This window comes from Ornithorhynchus anatinus, chromosome 12, assembly GCF_004115215.2.
Source record: "Ornithorhynchus anatinus isolate Pmale09 chromosome 12, mOrnAna1.pri.v4, whole genome shotgun sequence".
Classification (NCBI taxonomy): Eukaryota; Metazoa; Chordata; class Mammalia; order Monotremata; family Ornithorhynchidae; genus Ornithorhynchus; species Ornithorhynchus anatinus.
In genome coordinates, this window is record NC_041739.1 from 10,135,804 (window position 1) to 10,157,946 (window position 22,143).

Genomic DNA, 22,143 nt, shown 5'->3' on the forward strand with positions numbered 1-22,143 from the left:
TGGGCAAGTCACTTAACTTCTCTGTGCCTCAGTTACCTCATCTATAAAATGGGGATTAACTGTGAGCCTCACCTGAGACAACCTGATTACCCTGTATCTACCCCAGTGCTTAGAACAGTGCTCTGCACATAGTAAGCACTTAACAAATACCAACATTATTATTAACACTATTATTACTGATATTAACACCCCATCCTCAGCCTCACAGCACTTAGGTACATATCTGTAATTTACTTTAGTCTGTCTCCCCTTCTAGACTGTAAGCTACCTTTTGTCAGGGAACGTGTGTACCAACTCTATTGGATGAAAATCTCCCCAGTGCTTAGTACAGTGCTCTGCACCCAAAAAGCACTCAATAAATACTACCAATTGATTAACTGACTGATTACCCATTCCACCTTTAGTGACTTGAAAATTCATAGGGGTATTTTAACTGACAAAACCTATCGGATAAAAATGGAACATAACTCAATGACCCCATGCTAAAGGCATATTTGAATGATCACATTTAAAGGAAGCAAAGGGCTTTACAGATGTATTGATCAAAGGCATCAAATGAATACCAAGTTTTGTTTTTTAGACAACAGCTCTGCTGTTTTCTCCCAGAGACCCAGACAACTCAGGCAACTGTTCAAGTCACAAGGATGGGTCTCGAGTTCCCAGGCAAGTTCAAACCTCTTGATCTTGTAAGATATTTTAACATATTTTTATAGTATTGCCTGACTATAACTCTCCTTACTACACGAAACAATCGGTGCAGTAAAATGGGCTGTGCTTTGGTCTCATTGGGTCACAATGAATCCAATTATAAATTCTTCTCAATTCTTATTTTCAGCATGTCTTAAGCTCAAAGTAAATTTAACTAGCAAGAGAACTGTCACTAGAAATGCAAATTAAAACACAAACACTTTTTTCTACTTCTGTCTAGAATGTTAACAACTCCTATACGCTACTCCTTGCTGAATGACAGTGTAAGAGTTGAGCTGAACTGTTAATGCAAAGACTGACAGGGATTGAAGTATGTGGTTACACTGGCCAAGTAGAAGTCCTGTTATCTCAACCCAGAGAACATAATAAAAATGATCGATTTAGCAGACTCTGGTGGGAGTTTTAGTTTTCAGGCTGACTTTTCCAACTCGACAAATCATGTGGGTTCCCTTCCAAACTCTCCTATTTACAAAATGGTGCAATGATAACATTCCAAACAGAGCCGTAAAAGGAAAGAATTAAAGTGATTTTTAAAGCTTCCCTAGTGCTCTTTACAAAAAAGTCAAATAACATTAATGGAAAATAGCCATCTGCTTACCTGCAGACTCATTCAGATTGCTTTTTACATAAAATTCCTGACAGTAAGCCTGCTTTGCAGAAATCTAGAGAAAACAGAATGTATAAATTGGCTAAGGAAGAAAAATTAATCCAGTCATGCCAGGATCATGTACTGTTTTAATCACTAATGAAGATACAGATTTCTTCAATCTAGATACCCCCATCCCCCCATAAAAAATCAGCAAGGATTTTTTAAATTTTTTTTTACATACACTACCTTGTATTTCAGGACACACTGGATAGCAAGCTGCTAGTTACCTCGGATGGAAAACTCTTAAAAGAGGCAGGAGTATTATTTTCAGGTTACTGTTTTAGATTGTGAGCCCATGTGGGAGAGGGACTGTGTTGAGCTGGATAATCTTGTATCTACCTTAGTTTAGTGGTTGGCACGTTGTAAGCACTTAACTTACCTACCACAATTGCTATTATTATCATTATTATGCCAAGTGGGGGGCATGGAAAAGTGGTAGGAGGTTCGGTAGGGCTCACTACTCTTCCTATACTGCCCTTGTCTCCTCCGTAGGAACTAGCAGCTGGGAAATGGGAAAAGGGTGGAAAGGGCTGCCCACACTTCTTGGGCAATAGTGGAATACGAGAGGTGAGACACTGCAAAAAGCTGGTTTGCCAGGGAGGGGAACTTGTTTGCTATGACACCAACTGGCATGTACGTTGGGTTTGCCCACTCCAAGTACACAGCATGGCAAAAAAGGGATTCCTACCCACACAAGTGTACTTAGAATAGGGATAACAAACCCACAGTGAGATTCCACATCAAAATACTTGAACATTAAAAGGAGAGAACCACGAAAAATTAAAAGGTAAGGCCTTTCCGATTTTCCATATTCTAAATCATACTTTCCTAGGTTCCGGAATCAATAAACTCCTTAACTTCCCATCTTCAACATAGAGCTTTCTTTTTTTACCTAGGATTTCCTCAACAACTTATTAGTAATCACCAGAAAACCTTTCCAAGTGCTTGAAAAACACTTAGTTTCATGTTCAAAATATTTTAATTTTCACCCTTAAAAGCTTAGCATTACATCCTGGACCTGTAGCCTATTTTTATTTTGCCAGGGCCCATTAAAAAGGATATTTTTAATTAAGGATGCGTCCCAGGTCCATTTTAATGGACTTCTATGCTTCCTGTAGGCATACCTTATTTCCTCTTTTAAATTCAATATTTCAGCCCAGAAATCTAGGTACTTTTCCAAACTATTCAAACCACATATTACCCTCCTACATCAGCTTGCGAGTTGTAACATTCACTTTCTCTGAGAAGGAAATTTGCCAGTCTCAGGGGGAAATCTTTAGAGAAAAGGATGTAAAAATCTGAAAGAAGGGGTCTTCCTCCGTGACCAAAAGACACAGGAAGACCCAATAAACCCCTTTTAAAAATAAGTAATTTTGAAAAATCATGTTTGGGGCAATTTCAAGGAAATAAAAGTCAAGTAACTTTCTAAAGCTTCATCAGGGTCCCAAAAGTGGTTTTCAGAGGAGGGCTGGAGGGAATCAATTAATGGTATTCCCTGCCCATAACAAGCTTACAGTCAATCAATGATATTTACTGAGCGCTTACTACGTGCAGAGCCCTGTACTAAGCGCTTGGGAGAGTACAATACAACAGAATCAGCAGACACATTCCCTGCCCATAATGATCTTACAGTCAATCGATCAATAGTACTTTTTGAGCACTTATTATGTGCACAGCAGTGTACTAAGCGCTTGGGAGAGGACAATCCAACAGAATTAGCTGACACATCCTGGCTCGTAAGGAATCAATCAATGGCATTTACTGAGCGCTTACTATGTGCAGAGCTCTACCCTGAGTGTTTGGAATGGAGAAGCAGCATGGCATAGTGGATAGAGCCTAGGCCTGCAAGTCAGAAGGTCATGGGTTCTAATCCCACTCAGGCACGTGCCTGCTGTGTGAGCCTGGGCAAATAACTTCCCTTCTCTATTGCCTCAATTACCTCATCTGTTAAATGGACATTGAGACTGTAGCCCCCATGTGGGACAGGGACCGCATCCATCCCAGTACAGTGCCTGGAACATAGAAAGTGCTTAACAAATACCACAAATATTACAATCCAACAGAGTCTGTGGACACGTTCCCTGTCCACAGAGAGGGTCCATTCTTGAAGACTGTAAGAAGGAAACAGGGCAGACGAGTGAGTCGGAAAGATACAAAGAAAGAGGTGGCAGAGATGCAAAAGCAGATGTCGGGTGGGGATTGACTCTGTTGCCGAATTGTGCTTTCCAAGCGCTTAGCACAGTGCTCTGCACGCAGTGAGCGCTCAATAAATATGATTGGATGAATGAACACAAGGCCACACTCACTCTGGTGCAGACCCAAACACATACTCCTGGCCTAGTGGTCAGAGCTCGGGCCTGGGAGTCAAAGGTCATGGGTTCGAATGCCGGCTCTGCCCCTTGTCTGCTGTGTGACCTTGGGCAAGTCACTTCACTTCCTCTATGCCTGGTTTCCCTCACCTGTAAAATGGAGATTAAGACTGCGAGCCCCATGTGGGATTACTGTGTCCAACCCTCTTATCTGGTAGATACCCCTGCGCTTAGAACAGTGCCTGGCGCATAGTAAGTGCTTAATAAACACCACCATTATTATTATTCATACTGTTAGAGAAGCAGCGTGGCTTAATGGGAAGAAACCGGGCTTGAAAGTCAGAGGCCATGGGTTCCAATCCCGGCTCCGCCACTTGTCAGCTGGGTGACTTTGGGCAAGTCGCTTCTCTGGGCCTCAGTTCCCTCATCTGTAAAATGGGGATGGAGACGGTGAACCCCACGTGGGACAGCCTGATCACCTTGTGTCCCCCCAGTGCTTAGAACAGTGCTCGGCACACAGTAAGCGCTTAACCAACACCATCGTTATCATCATCTACCCCAGTGCTTAGAACAGTGCTGGGCACAGAGTAAGCCCTTAACAAGTGCCATCATTATTATTATTGGAGACCTTACTCCGTGCCAAGCACTGGAGTAAGCGCTTGGTGCCTCAGTGGAAAGAGCGCGGGCTTGGGAGTCAGAGGTCACAGGTTCTCATCCCGGCTCCGCCGCTCGTCAGCTGTGTGACCTCGGCCAAGTCACTTCACTTTTCAATTCCCTCATCTGTCAAATGGGGATGAAAACTGTGAGCCCCACGTGGGACAACCTGATCACCTCGTATCCCCCCCAGTGCTTAGAACGGTGCTTGGCACATAGTAAGCGCTTACCACACACCCTAATTTATTTTACTTATTTGGGGAGGGTGCAATACAATGCGCCGAGAGATTCCCTGCCCGCAAGGAGCTCCCAGTCTAGAGAAAGGCAGGCGGACGGGCTGGAGGGGGCGGCCCAGCAGCAGGAGGAGGCAGCTGGTGAAAGCAGCAGCTCAGCGCAGCTGCCAGGGTTGCCCGGGGTCAGCTGTGTGACTGTGGGCAAGTCACTTCACTTCTCTGTGCCTCAGTTCCCTCATCTGGAAAATGGGGATGAAGATTGTGAGCCTCACGTGGGACAACCTGAGGACCCTGTAAATCTCCCCCCAGCGCTTAGAACGGCGCCCTGCACATAGTAAGCGCTCAATAAATACTATTGAATGAATGGCTGTGGACAAGTCACTTCACTTCTCTGTGCCTCAGTTCCCTCATCTGGAAAATGGGGATGAAGACTGGGAGCCTCACGTGGGACAACCTGAGGACCCTGTAAATCTCCCCCAGCGCTTAGAACGGTGTTCTGCACATAGTAAGCGCTTAACAAAGACCAACATTAGTATTATTATTATTATTATTCCCACGGCTGCTGCCAGGCGGGCAGCCCACCTGGGGAGCCAGGGGAAGCAGGCGCTGGGCTCGGCTGCTCTTGTCTTACCTCCTGCTGCTGCTGCAGTTGCACGGCATGGCTGCGGCCGGGCTCAAAGCGGGCCTGTGCTGCTCAGGCTGGGTACCTCCACGCTGCGCGGCCCGGCGGTTCTCACGGCGCTCCGGCCTCCATCCCGGGGCTGGAGGGAGGGCTCGGCCCGGACGCCCCCGAGGCTCAGCTCCCCGCCCTCATCTCCTCCCCCCGGGCCCGGCTAGTGGGAAAAGGGGGAGGCCGGACCCACCGCCAAGGAGCTGGAAAGCGACGCCGCCGGGGCGCGACCGTGGGAAAAAACGGCCAATTTCCCGGCGGGCATCGCTCCTCGCCCTTAGAATAAAGGAGGCCGGCGGAGGAGCGGCCCCGCCGCCTCGCCCTCTGATTGGTCGGTTCGAGGGACGGCGGGCTCCCATTGGTGGAGCGCGGCGCGCAGGCGCAGACGCCCCGCGGGGCGGGGAAACGGCCGTCCTGCGGCCTCCCCCGCCGCTTTCCGAGACACGCCGTTGCTAGGGCCGCCCGGCGGCCGTGGCAACCGCCGAGAGCGGCGGCGGAGCCCGCTCTTCTACCCCCCAGGGAGCTCCCCCCGCCCCCCCCCGCCGTCGTCGCAAGGGTACGTTCACCCCGCACTCTCTGCGGGACGCTGCGCTCCTAGGGGTGGGAGGGGGGTTTCCGGGAGCAGCCCGCCGGACCCGCCCCCCCCCCCCCCGGTGACACAGCCGTCGCCGGGCCAGGGAGAGGGCTCCGCTGGGCCCGCCTCGCCCACGGGCGACAGAAGCCAGGCGGGGGAGGCAGGGGACGGCTACGTTGGCGTTCCTGCGCCCCCTCCCCCCGTGAACGGCCGGCGTCGGGCGGCGACGTCTCATCTGACGTCATCACGTAAGCGGCGCACGTTGGCGGGCCTCCCGCGCCTGGGGGAAGAGGACGCCCGCCGCCATCTTGGCCGGGCCTCTGAGGGCCCGTCATTCAGTCATTCGGTCATTCATTCAGTCGTATTTTTTGAGCGCTTCCTCGGTGCAGAGTAGGTTTTGAGCGCTTATTATAATGCAGAGCTCTGTACTGAGCGCTTGCAACGGACATTGAGACCATGCCTGCCCAATAACGGGGTCACAGGGGAGAGGACGCCCACCCGCCATCATGGGGGCCGGGCCCCTCAGGGACCGTCACTCAGTCATTCATTCATTCAGTCGTATTTTTTGAGCGCTTCCTCGGTGCAGAGTATTTTTTGAGCGCTTATTATATGCAGAGCTCTGTACTGAGCGCTTGGAACGGACAATGAGACCATCCCTGCCCAATAACGGGGTCACAGGGGAGAGGACGCCCACCCGCCATCATGGGGGCCGGGCCCCTGAGGGACCGTCATCCAGTCAGTCATTCAGTCGTATTTTTTGAGCGCTTCCTCGGTGCAGAGTATTTTTTGAGGGCTTATTATATGCAGAGCTCTGTACTGAGCGCTTGCAACGGACATTGAGACCATGCCTGCCCAATAACGGGGTCACAGGGGAGAGGACGCCCACCCGCCATCATGGGGGCCGGGCCCCTCAGGGACCGTCACTCAGTCATTCATTCATTCAGTCGTATTTTTTGAGCGCTTCCTCGGTGCAGAGTATTTTTTGAGCGCTTATTATATGCAGAGCTCTGTACTGAGCGCTTGGAACGGACAATGAGACCATCCCTGCCCAATAACGGGGTCACAGGGGAGAGGACGCCCGCCCCCCCACCATGGGGGCCGGGCCCCTGAAGGACTGTCATTCAGTCATTCATATTTTTTGAGGGCTTATTATACACAGAGCTCTGTACTGAGCGCTTAGAATGGACAATGAGCCCCTGCCCAATAACGGGGTCACAGGGGAGAGGACGACTGCCACCATATTGTCCAGGCCCCTGAGGGACTGTCATTCATTAATTCAGTCATATTTTTTGAGCGCTTATTCATTCAATAGTGTTTATTGAGCGCTTACTATGTGCAGAGCACCGTACTAAGCGCTTGGAGTGACCAAGTCAGCAACAGATAGAGGCAATCCCTGCCGTTTGACGGGCTTACAGTCTAATCGGGGGAGACGGACAGACGAGAACAATGGCAATAAATAGAGTGGAGGGGAAGAACATCTCGTAAAAACAATGGCAACTAAATAGAATCAAGAGCAACTAATAGCCAGAGACTGGCCAGCTGAGCTGCAAATCTGGGAAGGGAGTAGAACAAGTGATACCCCTAGACAACTCTCAGAGTTGGTCAGGGAGAATTAACACCCCCATCCAAGATCTGTTTTCTCTGACTTCATCCTTCCTTCTCTTTATTAGTTTGAGAGCCACCTCAGCAGCTGTAGGAGGCTTTTCATTCATTCAATAGCATTTATTGAGCGCTTACTATGTGGCAGAGCACTGTACTAAGCGCTTGGAATGAACAAGTCGGCAACAGATAGAGACACTCATGCAGAGTATTTTTTTGAGCGCTTATTATATGCAGAGCTCTGTCCTGAGCGCTTGGAACAGACAATGAGACCATCCCTGCCCAATAAGGGGCTCCCAGGGGAGAAGACGCCCGCCGCCATGTTGTGCGGGCCCCTGAGGGACGCTCATTTAGTCATTCATTCAGTCGTATTTTTTGAGCTCTTACTATGTGCAGAGTATTTATTGAGCACTTACTACGTGCAGAGTATTTTTTGAGTGCTTACTATGTGCAGAGCTCTGGACCAAGCGTTTGGAACGGACAATGAGACCATCCCTGCCCAATAAGGAGCTCCCAGGGGAGAAGACGCCCGCCGCCATGTTGTGCGGGCCCCTGAGGCCCTGAGGGACGCTCATTCAGTCATTCAGTCAGTCGTATTTATTGAGTGCTTACTATATGCAGAACTCTGTACTGAGCGCTTGGAATGGACAATGAGACAATCCTTGCCCCAAAAATGGGGTCACAAGGGGAGAGGACACCTGCTGCCGTGTTTTGCGGGCCCCTGAGGTTCTGAGGGATGGTCATTCAGTCATTCAGTCAGTCGTATTTATCGAGCGCTTACTATATGCAGAGCTCTGTACTGAGCGCTTGGAATGGACAATGAGACCATCCCTGCCCAATAAGGGGCTCACAGGGAAGAAGACGCCTGTTGCCATGTTGTGCGGGCCCCTGAGGCCCTGAGGGATGCTCATTCAGTCATTCATTCAGTCGTATTTATTGAGCGCTTACTATGTGCAGAGTATTTTTTGAGCGCTTACTGTGTGCAGAGCTCTGTCCTGAGCGCTTGGAATGGAAAATGAGACAATCCCTGCCCAATAAGGGGCTCACAGGGAAGACGACGCCCGTCGCCATGTTGTGCGGGCCCTTGAGGCCCTGAGGGACGCTCATTCAGTCATTCATTCAGTCGTATTTATTGAGTGCTTACTATGTGCAGAGCATTGTACTGAGCACTTGGAACGGACAATGAGACAACCCCTGCCCAATAAGGAGCTCCCAGGGAAGAAGACGCCTGTCGCCATGTTGTGCGGGTCGCTGAGGCCCTGAGGGACGCTCATTCAGTCATTCATTCAGTCACATTTATTGAGCGCTTGCTATGTGCAGAGCTCTGTACTGAGCGCTTGGAATGGACAATGAGACCATCCTTGCCCCAAAACGGGGTCACGGGAGAGGACGCCCACCGCCATGGTGGCCGGGCCCCTGAGGGATGGTCATTCAGTCATTCATTGTCGTATTTTTTGAGCGCTTACTATGTGCAGAGCTCTGTACTAAGCGCTTGGAATGGATAATGAGACAATCCTTGCCCCAAAAGCGGGGTCACGGCGAGAGGACGCTCACCGCCATGTTGTGCAGGCCCCTGAGGGACGGTCATTCAGTCATTCATTCAATCATATTTATTGAGCGCTTACTATATGCAGAGCTCTGTACTGAGCGCTTGGAAGGGGCTCACAGGGGAGAAGACGCCCATCGCCATGTTGTGTGGGCCCCTGAGGGACAGTCATTCAGTCAGTCGTATTTATTGAGCGCTTACTATGTGCAGAGTGTTGTACTGAGCGCTTGGAATGGACCACCCCTGCCCAGTGAGTGACTCACAGTCTAAACGGGGGAGACAGACGGATGAGCAAAGAAAAAGAGAACAAAACAAGCCGTCTGGTGCAGACATCATCAAGATCAATAGAATCAGATGTAGACACCTCATTAACAAAATAAACAGAGTAATAAATGATATAAAGCGTGGCTCAGTGGAAAGAGCCCGGGCTTGGGAGTCTGCGGTCATGGGTACGAATCCCGCTCTGCCACTCGTCTGCTGGGCCTCAGTTTCCTGATCTGTCAAATGGGGATTAACTGTGAGCCTCACATGGAACAACCTGATGACCCTGTATCTCCCCCAGTGCTTAGAACAGTGCCGTGCACCTAGTAGGCGCTTAACAAATACCAACATTATTATTATTATTTGTTTTCATGTGGTCTAAGCAGAGTCAGAGGTCATGGGTTCAAATCCCGAATCTGCCCCTTGTCAGCTGTGTGACTGTGAGCAAATCACTTCACTTCTCTGTGCCTCAGTTCCCTCATCTGTAAAATGGGGGTGAAGACTGTGAGCCTCATGTGGGACAACCTCATTCCCCTGTATCTACCCCCAGTGCCTAGAACAGTGCTTTGCACGTAGTAAGCGCTTAACAAATACCAACAATATTAGATCGGATTGAGATATTAGATTGAGATATTCCTGGCTTGTCCGAAGTGCTTGATCCTCTAGACCATAAGCTCGTGGCGGGCAGGGAACATGTCTTTCAACTCTGTCCTATTATACTCTCCCAAGTGCTTAGTACAGTGCTTAGTACAGTACACAATAGGCACTCATAAATGTGATTGAATCATTAATTGATTAACTAATTCATTATATTATAGATTCTAATGAAGTGAGTTGGTCTTTGAAAATTAGTTCAGAAGAGCAGAGTGGCTCCATGGAAAGCTCACGGGCTTGGGAGTCAGAGGTCATGGGTTCTAATGCCGACTCTGCCGCTTGTCAGCTGTGTGACTTTGGGCAAGTCGCTTAACTTTTCTGGGCCTCAGTTACCTCATCTGTAAAATGGGGATGCAGACTGTGAGCCCCATGTAGAACAACCTGATCACCTTGTACCCCCCCCCCAAGCACTTAAAACAGTGCTTTGCACATAGTAAGCGCTTAACAAAAACCATCATTAGTAGTAGTAGTACTAGTAGATAGGAGCCAAAGTTCTGGTGGGTGAAAGTCACATAGAAGCATTAAACAGCAGCTTCTCTTATGAAAATCAAATTAATCAGTCATTTTTACTGAGTGCTTATTGTGTGCAGAGCACTGCACTAAGCGGTTGGGGGAGTACAGTATAGCAGAGTTGGTAGACCCGTTCCCTATCCATAAGGGGCATGTCTTAGGTCAAAACAGAATGAATTCAGTTTACGGCAACACACCCTCTTAACCAGAAACAGAATCAGTTTTTGAGGTGTCTCTGATTACGGTGTTAGTTTAGAACAGCCCAAGTAACACATCTCCTGTTCATTCATTCATTCAATAGTATTTATTGAGCATTTGCTATGTGCAGAGCACTGTACTAAGCACTGTATTAAGAATATACAATTTGGCAACAGATGGAGACCATCCCTGCCCAAGAGAAGCAGCGTGGCTCAGTGGAAAAAGCACGGGCTCTGGAGTCAGAGGTCATGAGTTCGAATCCCAGCTCTGCCACTTGTCAGCTGGGTGACTGTGGGCAAGTCACTTCACTTCTCTGGGCCTCAGTGACCTCATCTGTAAAATGGCGATGAAGACTGTGAGCCCCACGTGGGACAACCCGATTCCCCTGTGTCTACCCCAGCGCTTAGAACAGTGCTCTGCACATAGTAAGCGCTTAACAAATACCAACATTATTAATGACGGGCTCACAGTCTAATCGGGGGAGACGGACGGACAAAAACAAGATAACATAATCACGATAAATAGAATCCTGTGGAGCTGTGGCTCACAAGTTTAGCTCCACAAATGGGGAGAAGCAGCGTGGCTCAGTGGAAAGAGCCCGGGCTTGGGAGTCAGAGGCCATGGGTTCTAATCCCGGCTCTGCCACTTGTCAGCTGTGTGACTTTGGGCAAGTCACTTCACTTCTCTGGGCCTCAGTTGCCTCATCTGTAAAATGGGGATGAAGACTGCGAGCCCCACGTGGGACAACCTAATTACCTTGTATCTACCCAGCACTTAGAACAGTGCTTTGCACATAGTAAGCGCTTAACAAATACCACAAATGGAAGGGACAGTCACCTGGGAGCCTAATTTAGGAGACAGTGAGACTTGTTTTTGCGATTGCTGCAAGGCAAGTGAAAAGCCGATCTATTTTAAAACGGGTTGAGGCTGTGTCACCGCTTACTTGACCTGGAACTAGGAATCCTTTCGCAGAAAGCTTCGGGCATTTTCTCAGTAAAAGCACCACTAACTCCTTGAAGAGTGAATCGAGAAGGGTGATGCAACCCAAGAGAGAAACTCTAATTAAAGGGGGTCAGTAGTAAATTTTTTTGTGGGAGAAAGGCTGAAATGGAAGAACCAATGAAACCCCAATACAAAGACGTGTGGTAACGGAGGACTCCGAAATCTGCTCTCCGGCGGCCTTTCCTCCAGGGGTGTCTAGAAGGTATCTGTGCTGCACGGACCCATTCAAGAGATTTGCTCTCCATTTCGGTCCGAGCTTCTGCCTCTGTGGGGTCTAGCGGCAGGGCCCTCAGGAGTTCCATCTTAGACATGATGATTTTGAGGTTTTGGCAGATGGTAAACTGTTGACACATTTTCACAGTGTGTCCTTCCTAGCATATGTGTGAGTCTGAGCGTCCTTAGTCTCATGTTTGCCTCCTCCCCCTGCCCTCCATCCCAGGTATTGTGTAGTAGCCTGGCCGAGTGGATAGGACATGGGCTTGGGAGTTCATTCAGTAGTATTTATTGAGCGCTTACTCTGTGCAGAGCGCTGGGAATGTAAAATTTGGCAACAGATAGAGACCACCCCTGCCCAATGACGGGCTCACCGTCTAATCGGGGGAGACGGACGGCAGAGCAGAACAGAACAAAACAAAAACAAGACAACATTATCAAGATAAATACTAATAACTGTGACTTTTGCTCTGCACCTACCTAGGTGGCAAGCACTGTACTGTGCACTGGGGTAGATAAAATAGTACCAGCGCTTCGAACAGTGCTTGATACATAGTAAGCGCTTAACGAATACTCTTATTATGATATAAGGTAATCAGGTTGGACACTGTCCTTGTCCCATGTGGGGCTCACCATCTCGATCCCCAGTGGGTTCTAATCCGGGCTTTGCCACTTGTCTGCTGTGTGACCTTAGGCAAGTCGCTTCATTCATTCATTCAATAGTATTTATTGAGCGCTTACTATGTGCAGATAACTGTACTAAGCGCTTGAAATGTACAAATCGGCTACAGACAGAGACAGTCCCTGCCCATTGACGGGCTTACAGTCTAATCGGGGGAGACGGACAGACAAGAACAATAGCAATTTATTTAGAATCAAGGGGATGAACATCTCATTAAAACAATGGCAAATAAATAGAATCAAGGTGATGTACATCTCATTAACAAAATATATAGGGCTTCACTTATCGGGGCCTCAGTTACCTCCTCTGTAAAATGGGGATGGAGACTGTGAGCCCCACGAGGGACAGGGACCGTGTCCACCCCTATTTGTGTGTATCCACCCCAGCGTTCAGGATAGTGCCTGGCACATAGTAAGCACTTTACAAATACCACAATTATTATTATTGTTGTGTTGCCCTGAGTGTCTCGTTTTTTCCCTGCCTCAAAGAAGTTGTGTCCACCCCAGCGCTTAGAACAGTGCCTGGCACACGGTTAGCACTTAATAATAATATAATATAGGATTATATATTGATATATAGCGAGGCTCAGTGGAAAGAGCCCGGGCTTGGGAGTCAGAGGTCGTGAGTTCTAATTCCGGCTCCGCCACTTGCCAGCTGTGTGACTTGGGGCAAGTCACTTGACTTTTCTGGGCCTCAGTGACCTCATCTGTAAAATGGGGACTAAAACTGTGACCCCCGCATGGGACAACCTGATCACCTGTATCCCCCAGCGCTTAGAACAGTGCTTTGCACAAAGTAAGCACTTAACAAATACCACCATTATTATCATTATTATATAACACATTCTATTAAAGTGACTTTGGGCAAGTCACTTGACTTCTCTGTGCCTCAGTTACCTCATCTGTAAAATGGGGATTAATAATAGTAATAATAATGTTGGTATTTGTTAAGCACTTACTATGTGCAGAGTACTGTTCTAAGCGCTGGGGGAGATACAGGGTCATCAGGATGTCACACATGGTGCTCACAGTTAATCCCCATTTTCCAGATGAGGTAACTGAGGCCCAGAGAAGTGAAGTGACTTGCCCGCAGTCACCCAGCTGACAAGTGGCAGAGGCGGGATTCGAACCCATGACCTCGGACTCCCAGGGCCGGGCTCTTACCACTGAGCCACGCTGGTTAAGACGGTGAGCCTCACATGGGGCAACCTGATTACCCTGCATTTCCCCCAGTGCTTAGAATAGTGCTCTGCACATAGTAAGCGCTTAACAAATAAGAACATTATTATTATTATTATAATTATTATTATTATTTTGTGCTGACCAAGGCTGACCTGCGGTGTGAGGCCGCAGTGGCAGATCTCGTCCACCAGGTGGCACAAACTCCGGAGCCACTGCTGAGTCCCTGAAGCTGTTGCTAGGCAGATCATTGGAAAGGGAGAAAATTCAGAGTGGAAAAAATATCAATTTAGAGAAAATGTTCATCACGATTACCCTTTTTTACTATTCTACTCAAGTTAATAACACCATTTAAAACTTTAATAATAATAATGATGGCATTTGTTAAGCGCTTGCTATATGCAAGGCATTGTTCTAAGCACAGGGGGGATATAAGGTGATCAGGTCATCCCACGTGGGGCTCCCAGTCTTCGTCCCCATTTTACACATGAGGTCACTGAGGCTCAGGGAGGTTAAGTGGTTTGCCCAAAGTCACACAGCTGATAAGCAGCAGATCTGGGATTTGAACCCATGACCTCTGCCTCCCCAGCCCGTGCTCTTTCCACTGAGCACGCTGTTTCTCATGGCTGCGCATCTTGCCCAAGGTCACCTAGTAAGCAAGTGGCTAAAGCTGGGCTAAAACATCGTTCTGTTGAACCCTGTGCGTGTGTGATGAGGGCAGACTTGAGGCCGGAGTGCCTGAAGACATGATTAAAGCCCTCATCCCAGGGGGATGGGGACTGCGGGATCGAAGCAGATTTTGGGGCTGCTTGCCGGACTGTTCTCGGGAAGGAGGGGGGTCGGCTGCAAATTGGAATCAGGGCTGCCCTCGCGGCCACGACTCTGTCCCGTCCGTGCCATCAAGGGGGAATTGGGCGGTCCGGGCGGCGGCCAGCCCTGCACTCAGCCGGGAACACACTGCCCAGTCTGATGTTGGTATTTGTTAAGCGTTTACTACGTGCAGAGCACTGTTCTAAGCGCTGGGGGAGATACAGGGTCATCGGGTTGTCCCACGTGAGGCTCGCAGTTAATCCCCAGTTTACAGATGAGGTAACTGAGGCACAGAGAAGTGAAGTGACTTGCCCACAGTCACACAGCTGACAAGTGGCAGAGCTGGGATTCGAACCCATGACCTCTGACTCCCAAGCCCGGGCTCTTTCCACTGAGCCACGCTGCAGTCTACCATCCATCCCCGTTCCCACCTTCAAGAGGCAAATGAGCTCCTTGCCAACCCTGACTATATTCCCTCCATCGGTGTCTGTGTGTATGTGTGTCATTTTTCTCAATCAATCAATGGTTTTTATTGAGCACTTACTGTGTGCAGAACACTACACTAAGCGCTTGGGGGAGTACAGTACCCCCAAATTTTCTCCGAGACAGGAACCTCTCCTTTTACTTCGAGTATACGTGCTAGCGCAGCCAACACAGGAGGTACTCGATGTCGAGGACGATAAATAAGACTGAAAATTAACATTTGGAAAGGTTTTGAAGGAAGGGGCAAACGTGAAATCGACATCTGAAAAGAACCATATCCAAAGTTCTATGAATTTGGAGAAATGTTTTCTAGTCAGAAGACTTCCTCTGACCAAAACAGGACCTTGGAGACACTGTTTGAAGACAGAATATGCTCTAAGTACTCTAAACTAAGAGCTTTCTCTAAACACACATACAAGAGTTTGGAGCCAAGGTTTAATAATAATAATAAATAATGTTGGTATTTGTTAAGCGCTTACTATGTGCCGAGCACTGTTCTAAGCGCTGGGGTAGACACAGGGGAATCAGGTTGTCCCACGTGGGGCTCACAGTCTTCATCCCCATTTTACAGATGAGGGAACTGAGGCACAGAGAAGTGAAGTGACTTGCCCACAGTCACACAGCTGACAAGTGGCAGAGCTGGGATTCGAACTCATGAGCCCTGACTCCAAAGCCCATGCTCTTTCCACGGCGCCACGCTGCTTCTCTAGGTTTGAAAGTAGAGCTTACTGCGAACATGAGCAGATTGTCACCTCTCTGAGTTTTACATTCAGATATTGTAATTTATTTAGCTCATGGCAGTAACATGGGACTGAGAACTCAGATAATAATAATGTTGGTATTTGTTAAGCGCTTACTATGTGCAGAGCACTGTTCTAAGCGCTGGGGTAGATACAGGGTCATCAGGTTGTCCCACATGAGACTCACAGTTAATCCCCATTTTACAGATGAGGGAACCGAGGCACAGAGAAGTGAAGTGACTTGCCTACAGTCACACAGCTGACAATTTAGAGCATTATATTGGCCTTGGGGAACAAAAGACCTAAAATGCATGGAAGAGTTTTATGTTCTAGAATAAACCGGGTAAATTCAAGTAGTGGACTCCAGTGGGGTATTAGAGAGGATGTTAATGGTAGAGGGAAAATTTAGGATTGTTAGAAGACTTGAGAAGGGATTATAATCATCAGTGGAATTATTGAGCACTCAGTAGGTGCATTGAGCACTTATTGGGTGCAGAGCGTTGTATTAAGCACTTCGGAGGGTACAGTGCAACGGGGGCGAGCTGACGAGTGCTTTAAAGACGACAGTAAGGAGTTTTAGTTTGAGGAGGAGGTGGCTAGGCAACCACTGGAGGTTCTTGAGGAGTGGGGAGACATATACTGAATGTTTTTTCAGGATTTGGTAACTGAATATGTAGAGAGATGAGTCAAGGACGAGGCCAAGTTTACAGGCTTGTGAGATAGGGAGGAGAGTGGTCTTGTTTCCAGCGAAAGGAAAGACATGGGGCGGTCAGGGTGAGGTCAGGGAAGAGAACGAGTTCAATTTGGGTCACGTTTAGTTTGAGGTGTCAGAGGGACATCCGGCTTGGAGGAAATGTGAGTTGTCAGGGAAGGAATGAGGTCAAGTCTGGAAACGGAGAAGGGGGAATCATCTGCGTAGAGGTGGGGTCGTGGGAATCGATGGAGAAGAGAAGGGGGAGCTGGAAATGAGCCTTGAGGGCCCCCCACTATCAGAGGGTGGGAGGCAGAGGAGGAGCCAAAAAGAGAGGAGGAGAAACAAGAGGGGTCGGTGTCAGTGACGCCAAGGAGGCGTAAAATTTCAAGAAGAAAGGGGTGGCCTGCAGTGTCCACGGCAGCTGAGAAGTCTTGAGAGGATGAGATCGTTAGACCATAGGTTATTTGAGGGAAAACACCAGGGTGTTAGACGTCCCCCCTCTTAATGATGGCAGCTATCACTTGATTTCTCCAAGCACCTGCTGTGAATGTTGAAACTATAGAGAAGCAGCATGGCTCAGGGGAAAGAGCCGGGGCCTTGAGAGTCAGGGGACCCTCTGCTCCCTCTCTAACCCCCCTCGCCTCTCCTCTCCTCAGCTAAGCCCTCTTTTCCCCCCTTTCCCTCTGCTCCTCCCCCTCCCCCTTCCCATCCCCTCAGCACTGTACTCGTCCGCTCAACTGTATAGATCTTCATCACCTTATTTATTTTGTTAATGAGATGTCCATCCCCTTGATTCTATTTTTCTGCTGTTGTTTTAATGAGATGTTCATCCCCTTGATCCTATTTACTGCTGTTGTTCTTGTCTGTCCGTCTCCCCCGATGAGACCGTAAGCCCGTCAAACGGCAGGGACTGTCTCTATCTGTTACTGATTTGTCCATTCCAAGCGCTTAGTACAGTGCTCTGCACATAGTAAGCACTCAATAAATACTATGGAATGAATGAATGATTCCCCGTTCTGCCACTTGTCAGCTGTGGGACCGTGGGCAAGTCACTGCACTTCTCTGGGCCTCAGTGACCTCATCTGTAAAATGGGGACGAAGACTGTGAGCCCCATGCGGCACAATCTGAATACCTTGTATCTACCCTAGGGCTTGGCTCAGTGGAAAGAGCCCGGGCCTGGGAGTCAGAGGGCATGGGTTCGAATCCCAGCTCTGCCACTTGTCAGCTGTGTGACCGTGGGCAAGTCACTTCACTTCTCTGGGCCTCAGTTCCCTCATCTGTAAAATGGGGATTAACTGCGAGCCTCACGTGGGACAACCTGATGACCCTCTATCTACCCCAGCGCTTAGAACAGCGTTCTGCACCTAGTAAGCGCTTAACGAATACCAACATTATCATTATTAGAACAGTGCTTGGCGCATAGTAGGCGCTTAACATATGCCATCATTATTATTACAGTGTTCTTCACGTGGTAAGTGGTCAATGCATACAACCGAATATCCCCATCTCTACATTTTGAGATCGTTGTGGGTGGGGAATGTCAGGGTTGATTGTTGTATTCGTGGGTGGGGAACGTCACGGTTGATTGTTGTATTCGTGGGTCGGGAATGTCACTGTTTGTCGTATTGTGCTCACAGAGAAGCAGCGTGGCTCAGCGGAGAGAGCCCGGGCTTGGGAGTCCGGGGTCATGGGTTCGAATCCCCGCTCCGCCACTCGCCAGCTGTGTGACTGTGGGCAAGAAGCAGCGTGGCTCAGTGGAAAGAGCACGGGCTTTGGAGTCAGGGCTCATGAGTTCGAATCCCAGCTCTGCCACTTGTCGGCTGTGTGACTGTGGGCAGGTCACGTCACTTCTCTGGGCCTCAGTTCCCTCATCCGTCAAATGGGGATTAACTGTGAGCCTCACGTGGACAACCTGATGACCCTGTCCCTCCCCCAGCGCTTAGAACAGTGCCCTGCGCAGAGGAAGCGCTTAACAAATAGCCACATGATTATCATTCTCTGGGCCTCAGTTCCCTCCTCCGTAAAAATGGGGATGAAGAGCCCTACGTGGGACCACCTCATCATCTTGTGCCCCCCAGCGCTTAGAGCAGTGCTTGGCACAGAGTAAGCGCCGAACCAATGCCGCCATCACGATGATGATGATGATGATGATGCTGAAAACCATCCCCCGCGGCCTGGGGCGGGCAGCGTGGTGGCGTCATCGCGCCGGGGGGGGGGGGGCCCTCAGTGGTGATGTCATCGCGCAGGGAGAGGGGGAGGCTAGGTGGTGACGTCAGCACGCCGGGGGGGAAGGTGGCTAGGGGGTGACGTCGTCACGTCGGGGGGGGGCCGCTAGGGGGTGACGTCAGCACGCCGGGGGGAAGGTGGCTAGGGGGTGACGTCATGCCGGGAGAGGCGGAGGCTAGGTGGTGACGTCGGGAGAGGAGGGGGGCCTAGGCGGTGACGTCACCAGGGCGGGGAGGAGGCTAGGCGGTGACGTCACCAGGGCGGGGGGAGGGGCCCCGTGGTCCCGGCTCCTCCTCTCGGCCTGCCGGGCCCCGCCCCCCACCGCCTCCCCCGGGCTGGGCTCGGCTCGGCTCGGCCCGGCTCGGCCCGGCTCGGCTCGGCCCGCTCCGCTTCGGCTCGGTTCGGTCCCTTCCGGTCCCAGGCCCCCCGGCCCCTCCCCTCCCCCCCCCCCCCCCCCCCCCCCCCCCTCCGGGGGCGCCACCAACGGCAGCTGACAAGTTGTCCCAGCGGGTAAGGCGGACCCGACCCTCCGGCGACCCCCGACCTCTGACCCCCCGGCCCGGGACACCTTCCTCCCCTCCTCTGCCCCCCCCCCCAAGCTCCCTCCTCCTCCTCCTTCGTTCATTCAATAGTATTAATTGAGCGCTTACTATGTGCAGAGCACTGGACTAAGCGCTTGGATTGCACAAATCGGTAACAGAGACAGTCCCTGCCTTTTGACGGGTTTACAGACTAATCCTCCTCCTCCTCCCAGAGGCCTTCCCACACCGATAATAATCATCATGCAGGTATTTAAGTGCTTACTCTGTGCAGAGCACTGTCCTAAGCGCCGGGGGAGATACAGGGTCATCAGGTGGCCCCCCGTGAGGCTCACGGTTAATCCCCATTTTCCAGATGAGGGAACTGAGGCCCAGAGAAGAAGAAGAATGATGTCGGTATCTGTTAAGCGCTTACTGGGTGCAAAGCGCTGTTCTGAGCGCTGGGAGAGATACAGGGTCGTCAGGTGGTCCCACGTGAGGCTCACGGTCTTCATCCCCATTTTACAGATGAGGTCACTGAGGCCCGGAGAAGTGAAGTGAGTGGCCCACAGTCACTGAGCTGAGAAGCGGCAGAATCGGGATTAGAACCCACGACCTCGGACTCCCATGCCCGGGCGCTTTCCACTGAGCCACGCTGCTTCTCTAATCTGACCAAGATCAGCCCACCACCACCCCCTTCCGCGGCGCCCCGACTGGCTGCCTGTGCTCTGCCCCCGAGCCCCCCCTTTAATAATAATAATAATGATAATAATGGCATTTGTTAAGCACTTACTATGTGCCAAGCACTGTTCTAAGCCCTGGGGAGGATATAAAGTTATCAGGTTGTACAATGTCTTCATCCCCGTTTTCCAGATGAGGTAACTGAGGCCCAGTGAAGTGACTTGCCCAAAGTCACACAGCTGACAACAGCGGAGCCCAGATTAGAACCCATGACCTCCGACTCCCAAGCCCGGGCTCTTTCCACCGAGCCACGCTGCTTTATCTTTAGACTGGGAGCCCAGCAGCAGCAGGGATTGTCTCCATCTCTTGCTGGATTGTGCATTCCCAGCGCTTAGGACAGTGCTCTGCATATAGTAAGCGCTCAATAAGTACGATTGAATGGATGCATGTTGCTCTATATTGTTAGATTGTCCCTTCCCAAACGTTTAGTACAGTGCTCTGCACATGGTAAGCGTTCAATAAATATAATTGAATAAATGCATGCTGCTTTATATTATTACATTGTACCTTCCCAAACTCCTCTGCCACCCACCTCCTCACCGTCCCTCGGTCTCGCCTATCCCCCCGTCGACCCCCGGGCCACGTCCTCCCGCGGTCCCGGAACGCCCTCCCTCCTCACCTCCGCCAAACTGATTCTCTTCCCCTCTTCAAAACCCTACTTAAAACTCACCTCCTCCAAGAGGCCTTCCCAGTCTGAGTTCCTCTTCTCCCTCTACTCCCTCTACCACCCCTCCTTCACCTCTCCGCAGCTAAACCCTCTTTTCCCCCCTTTCCCTCTGCTCCTCCCCCTCTCCCTTCCCATCCCCTCGGCACTGTACTCGTCCGCTCAACTGTATATATTTCCGTTACCCTATTTATTTTGTTAATGAAATGTACATCGCCTTGATTCTATTTAGTTGCCATTGTTTTTACGAGATGTTCTTCCCCTCGACTCTATTTATTGCCACTGTTCTTGTCTGTCCATCTCCCCCGATTAGACTGTAAGCCCGTCAAACGGCAGGGACTGTATCTGTTGCCGACTTGTTCATCCCAAGCGCTTAGTACAGTGCTCTGCACATAGTAAGCGCTCAATAAATACTATTGAATAAATGAAGGAATGAATAAATACTATTGAATGAATGAATGAATAGTACACTGCTCTGGGCAGTCAGCGCTTAATGAAGGAGGCTGAATGAGTGCATGTTGCTTTATATTATTACATTGTACCTACCCAAACGTGTAGTACAGTGCTCTGCGCACAGTCAGCGCTTAAAGAATAAGAGTGAATGAGTGCCTGTTTCTCTGTATTTGTTACATTGTTCCTTCCCCAACGTGTGGTACAGTGCTCTGCACGCAGTCCGCACTTAATGAATAAGGGTGAATGAGTGAATGTCACTGTATGTTGTTATATTGTGCTTTCCCAAACACTCCGTACAGTGCCCTGCACACGGTCGGCACTTAATAAATACGATTGAATGCCACTGTTTATTGTGGTATTCTACTTTCCCAAATGCTTAGTAGAGTGTCCTGCACACAGTAAGTGCTTGATAAATGCAATGGAATGAATGAGTGCCAGTGCTTATTGTTGTATCGTGCTCTCCCCAGCGCCTAGTACAGTGTGCTCGGCCCACGGTAAGCACTGGATAAATACGATTGAATGACCGGCCCCGACATGGCTGCTTCGCCTCATCCGCCCCTTCCCGTCCCATCCCGGCCATCCCATCAAAGCTGTCCTCCCAAAAACTGTCCTCTCCACTTGTGGAAGCCGGAGAAACGTGGCACCTCAGAGTAAAAGGATTCAGCCCCTCCCCAGTTAATTGCCTCGAAACAGGAGTTTTCCTAGGCACCTGCCAGGGAAATATTTCGTATATTTTGAATATTGACGCGTGCATCGGGAATTGTTCAATGTAGTGAAAATCGATGCTCCTGGCGATGTCCACGCTCTGGGTGTGGCCGAGAGACAGTTGCTCGATTTATAGTCTCTTTCACACTGAACACTTGAAAGCACGGTACTAGTAAATACTTGGGAAAGGAATAAACTGTGTTTTATTCTAATCCAAGTAATCAGCAATGACAGTGATACTTTTAGGGGTGATACAGGCTTCTCATCTTAAATACAGACGACTAGAACCACTAGTGAGATCGATCCATTTTGTTGAAATGACTGAGGGTTGTTGGTGTTCTTCGACTAGATCCTTATTCAACTTGCTTTAAAATGTGAACAGATTATACCCAGGGGAAATAATCATGGTGTTTATTTAGAGGCATCCCTAAAATGTTAATCCAAACTGCTGGATTTTGAATCGGTATT

General features: G+C 49.7%; 2 protein-coding genes across 10 annotated transcripts in view; one reads left to right on the forward strand and one right to left on the reverse strand.

Moving 5' to 3' along the window:
* CLCN3 (chloride voltage-gated channel 3) overlaps positions 1-5,501 on the reverse strand; it is an 89,683-nt gene extending 84,182 nt beyond the window's left edge. The window contains exons 1-2 of one of the 2 annotated variants that reach the window (XM_007673030.2): positions 5,185-5,501; positions 1,307-1,370 (exon numbers count right to left, since the gene is read on the reverse strand). The gene's annotated coding sequence lies outside the window, so the exon portion shown is untranslated. The remainder of the gene's footprint in view (positions 1-1,306; positions 1,371-5,184) is intronic. The other variant, XM_029076508.1, reaches the window with a different exon arrangement.
* A 162-nt stretch (positions 5,502-5,663) lies between these two features.
* NEK1 (NIMA related kinase 1) overlaps positions 5,664-22,143 on the forward strand; it is a 107,342-nt gene continuing 90,862 nt past the window's right edge. For 5 of the 8 annotated variants that reach the window (XM_029076499.2, XM_039913751.1, XM_029076505.2 and 2 more), the window contains exon 1: positions 5,664-5,779. The gene's annotated coding sequence lies outside the window, so the exon portion shown is untranslated. Of the gene's footprint in view, positions 5,780-19,080; positions 19,105-22,143 lie in introns of those variants that run through there. The other 3 variants (XM_029076501.2, XM_029076506.2, XM_029076500.2) reach the window with 2 other exon arrangements.